Below are 5,595 nucleotides of genomic sequence, written 5' to 3'. Positions count from 1 at the left end.
TTGCCAATCAATCAATCAATCAATTAATAAAACCACAACAGACTTTTGGTCAAAATCAAGGAGATTTTTTTCCCTCTCCTTGATCTCCCAATGGTGCCAAATCCTATCAATAGTCCCTTTAGTAACTTTCATCCACTGATTCCCACTGATAGCTCTCAGAACGGCACCTCTTTAATTCTCTCAAAACCCATATTCTTCCTTCCTTTAATTGTGATTAAATAATTATATGTGTAGTTATTTGTTGAGTATCTGTCTTCCCCACTGGATTTTAAGTTTCTCAGGAGTAGGAACAAATTACCTTATTCATTGCTATATATCTAGAAACTGGCATATTCCTGACACATAGTAGATACTCAACAAATATTTATTGAATCAATGAATAAATAAGCGGATAAACGAAAGCAGATTTGGGCTCATCCTAAGGAGCAGGACTGCTTTTCACAAATGGAATGAGTTGTCTCAGAAGGCAAAAATTTTAAAGCCAGTTATATAGTAAAATATGTTTCACAACAGTACAGCATGGAATGGAAATAAAGAAGGAGCAAACTGATGGCTAGAAATAAAGGAACTAGTTAATGGCCTAGAGGTTCAGTGAGGTAGAGTTAAGAGGCAATGCAATGAGATACTTGAGTAATAAATTACAAGAATAGGAGACTGTGATTAAAGAGTGGCATGCTTGATTATATGATTTTTTGAGTTGATAACATTTAAGGGTGATGTCAAGTTTCTGGCTATGTCCAGGAGAGAAGGAAGCTCAGGCTGAGTGGAGGAGCATGCTATTGTAGAACTGGGAATCCAAGCTCTGGGATGCGTAGTGCACCTGGATAGTGATGTCATACGGGATCACAGGAGTTGCTTAAAGAGGAAGGAAGTCCAGGAGCTAGGTGCCAAAGTCATCAGTGTATGAAGGGCTGGTAGGTTGCTGCAATGAAAACAGTGGGAAGATCATATATCTCAATGTCATGAGCTTCAAAGGAGGAGGGTTATTTTATTTCTTCTTTCCTTTTCTTTTCTTTTTTTTTTTACAAGGGGCTGGAAGAACAAAGATTGGTAAGAGGCATTCATCATAAAGGAGGACAATCAACTCTGCTTTCCAGCCCTGAGGTGTGTGGAGTGTGAGAGAACATTATCACCTTGAGAGATCTGCAGGGGAAGTGATGCTCTTGGAAGGTCAGCTTCTATTAAAGCAGGAGGTAGAAGAAAGTTTTGGAGAGGAACTGGAGGATATATTGGAGTTTGTTGATTGTAAAACAGGAATTACAGAGGATGGCAAGGAAGAGTTTGGGAAGAAAAGAAAGGTCAGGTCAGGAGACAGCAACTTGGGTGAATTGTCTAGGAAATGGAAGGTGATCAGAGGGGCTTACACTGCAAGTGTAAGGAAAATAGGCAGCCATGGTGGATTTGGTCTTGAAAGGACTGTGGAGGAGGATGGACATTTAGGTCTAACTCTGGCCTGGAGTGAGGTCTACTGGTTGTTGTGTGGGGCTGTGCATTCCTTCTATCCATGATAAACTAATGTTGGCAACTGCAGTGAATGCAGCCTTGGCTGGCAGCAGTGAACAAGTCAACCTTGTGGTCATCTTTGTTGGGAGTGTAGGCTAGGGAAAGGTTGGGCATTGGTCATTTCTATGGATGTAGGCTGCTGCTTTCAATGGCATTCGATGACCCTTCCCCCAGCTATTATCTCATGGTGGGCAAATGGTCCTTCAGTATTCCAATCTCTCTGATTTTGTGATGGTTTTATAGTGCTCACCTACTCAATCTAGCTCTACCCTTTGGGGACCATGGAATAGCCTAATAATTACTTCTTCTCCTGACCATCCTTTAAGTCACTGCTACCATGTCCCTGTGACCTTCTTACGCCAAATATTCTCTTTAGGCTGAATGTGCACTATTATTTTTTAACTTAGGCAAAACTTATACAACATAAACGCAACCATTTTAAAGTGTACAATTCAGAATACTATTTAGTACATTCACAGTATTATGCAACCTTCACCTCTATCTAGTTGGAAACATTTTCATCAAAAGAAAATCCTGTACCCATTAAGCAGTCAGTCCCTCTCTCCCCTCCCCTTAGCACCTGGCAATCGTCACTTTGCTTTCTGTCTCTATGAACTTATTTATTCTAGATATTTCATATAAATGGAATCACACAGTATCTGTCCTTTTGTGACTGGCTTCTTTCACTTAGCATAATGTTTTCAAGATTCATCTGTGTTACAGCATATATCAGGACTTCATTCCTTTCTATGGCTGAGTCATATTCTATAGCATAGGTAAACGTGTATTAACTTTAAAGCAAATTTCTCACTGTATTCCCCCCAAAAATGTTTTCAACAAATGTAAGATCCGTCCATATGATTCAAAGGCATCCATATGAAGAAAAGCTTTGATAAAAGCCAAAAAACACAGCATTGGTGAATCAGTGAGAGGAATCTAGTGAGAGGTTAAGCTGATATGGTGCAAGTCTTCTAGAAATCTACCTTGATATAAGAGCAGAATCTAAAATGTATGAAAAAGTGAATGGATTGCATGCATATTTGACAATGGTCACTACATAGCTCCCACACACACCATAAATAAATAAATAAGGAAAGAAAGAAAGAAAGAAAGAGAAAAAGAAAGAAAGGAAGAAAGAAAGCAAACTTTGGATGGGACCTAAGGTTGCTCCGTCTCTCTGACAAGGGCCTCAAGTGTTGGGATACCATGTAGACATCATGCAACCCTGGGACATGATATAATTTTGGCTGGGTGCCAGAAGACCAAAGCTAGCTTTCTGAAGAAACCCCTGGCTATTTCTACAATTTTAAAAGAAGAACAGAAATGTCCAGAAAACTAATAGCATAACAAAGATATCCAGAAAAATAATGACTAAGAAGAAAAGGTAAAGTCTTCCCTTTAAAAAAATGTCATTTATAGTTTATGACCATGAAGGGGTTTGTTTATCCATTTATCCATCCTTCTGTTTAACTGATATTCACTGAATGCTGGACCTTCTCTTTCTGGAAATATGGAGGATTAATATTCTGAAAACCTCTACCAGTATAATATTAACAATTGCTAGGTGGATTACAACAGCTTGCTTTAAATGAATAGCTGAGCTTACAAAAAACAATGGAAATCTCAGAGGACAAAAATGACTAGGGAGCAGGGACCTGACCATCCAGGACTTTGTAAGCCAACGTAAGGACTTTAGATTTTACTCTGAGTGGGATGAGAAGCCGTCGGAGGGTTTTGAACAGGGGAGTGAAGTGGTCTGACTTGTGTTCTTTTGTGCTTGTTATCTTCTCCCCCTGTCCAACTGTCATCTAGCATCCATTCCCACCATTCCCTGCTCAGTTTCCCGGGGGGGCTGACCTCTGCAGATTGCATCACCAAGTCACTGGTGGGCTGGTTTCCAATTGGTTTAACTAATAAGGGGCTCCTAAAGGAGACCAGAGAATGAGAAGAGACAGTGGTCAGGATGTTTCTCACCCATTCTTTTCCCACTTTGGTGCTCTTTCTGGAAGCAGTTGCATCCTTCCTCCACTACAACTTCTCCTCTATGGTCCCAGTCCTCACTGGGTCATGATACACTATCTCCTCCCCTTGAATTTTTAGTCCCAGAGATGCAACAGCTTCCTATATTGCCAGTCCCTGGATAGCTCATTTTCTTTTGTTTGTTCTCTTAACCTTGCTGTTAATCTGTTGTAAGCGGCCCCTCCATTAAAGGCTCTTCAGTGGGTGAAGAATTCACCCATCTGGGGTCAATTTTGTTTCTGGCTGGGCCCCTGAATGATACACATTTTAGCTGAATCACTTAAGTTATTTTGTTGAAAACAGGCTATAAGAGGAATAGAGTAGAAACATGGAGTCCAGGTGGGAGGCTTTTGCAGCAATTACATAGATGAGAGATGATGGTGGTTTGGATGTGTAATAAAAATGGAAGTGAGTGAATGCTGAAACTATTTTGATGATAAAGCCAAAAAATTGCTGACATATTGGATATGAGTTGTGAGAATAAGAGAGGAGTCCCAGTTAACTCGAAATCTTTGGCTTAAGTAACTGGAAGGATGGGGTTATAATTTACTGAGATGGGAAAGGCTGTGGGAAGAGCCCACCAGTTTTGGAGGAAATTCAGAAGTTCAGTTCGATACATGTACAGTTTGAGAGGCTTATAAAGGAACTAAATGGAAATATGAGGTAGGCATTTGGCTGGGAATGGGGAACATTCCCAGGGCAGGGGGATGCGCTGGATGGAAACATAAATTTGAAAGTCATCGGCATTTAGCTGGTAATCAAAGTGAAGAGACTGTATTGGATCATCAAGTTTGTGAAGGTAAATAAGAAGAGAAAAGCAGTGGACACTGGAGCACTCCAAAGATTTTGTGGTTGGACAGACGAGGGAGAATCAACAAATGAAACAGTGAAGGACTAGTCAGGGAAGTAGGAGGAAATCTAGGAGCTGATTGGTCAAATAAGATGAGGACAGATAACTGGCTTTTGGATTCATTGAAGTGGAAGACCTTGGCAAGAGCAGTCTCAGGTGTGGTTGGAAGCCCGGTTGGACAAGGGTTGAGAGAATTGAAGGAAAGGACTTAGAAACACGGGTCTAAACATGTCTTTGGGGAGTAGCAGGAGTACTGGCACTTCCGGGTCTTCTTGGCTCCAGGTTGGTCCCCACTTCAACATGTCTTCCGAGCTCCTTCCAGCAGTGCAGCTTAACCATCAAGAGCATAGTTTCCAGTCCCGACTGGCCCTGGTTCAAAACCCCAGCCGTGTCTCTTACTAGCTCTGTGACTAAGGCAACTTTCTTAACCTCTCTGAGACTTTTAAAAATGGGGATAATAATGGTATCCACTGGGGAGCAGTAATATTTAAGCTTTATAAAGGTTAAATAAGGTAATAAATATGGAGTGTTGAGCTCTACAGCTATTGTTATTCTTTTTAAAAACGCTAATCTGATTATGCCAGTGACTCTTCCTTTCTATTACCCTCCATCATACAGGTCCTAATTTTACATGCAGACTGTCTCCTTTACATCTTAGCCTCCAGAAATGTAAATGTACCTGTAGGCCCTGAAACCTGCTAGGTCAAAAAGCTAGAGCTGCTTTGCTCTCTTCAGGACTTACTTTTAGGAGGTGCCATTGACAAGAATGTCCACTAGAGGGTGAGCAAGGAAAGAGGGAGGAGAAAGCTAAAATTAATCCAGTCTTTTGGGTTAGCTCTACTGAAGTTTAACACACTATAAATTTGTCTGAAATAATGTTTTTTTTCCATTTTTCTTTTTTTTAAAATTTAATTTGTTTTTTATACAGCAGGTTCTTATTAGTTATCTATTTTATACATATTAGTGTATACATGTCAATCCCAATCTCACAATTCATCACACCACCACCACCCCCTCCCCACTCTCCCCCCTTGGTGTCCCTACATTTGTTCTCTACATCTGTGTCTCTCAAAATAACGTTTTGATTGTGTGGTGCTTGCAATTATCAGGGGTCCTCTACCATGGATAACCAGGAGCTAGTCTAATGTTTATAAAAAGAAAGGAGAGAGACAGAGATAGAGACAGACAGAGACAGAGAGGAGAAGAAGAAGGAGGGGGAGGGG

Source organism: Lipotes vexillifer, unplaced genomic scaffold (genome assembly GCF_000442215.2).
Source record: "Lipotes vexillifer unplaced genomic scaffold, Lipotes_vexillifer_v1.1 scaffold189, whole genome shotgun sequence".
Taxonomy (NCBI): Eukaryota; Metazoa; Chordata; class Mammalia; order Artiodactyla; family Lipotidae; genus Lipotes; species Lipotes vexillifer.
Note: the sequence above shows the minus strand (reverse complement) of the source record.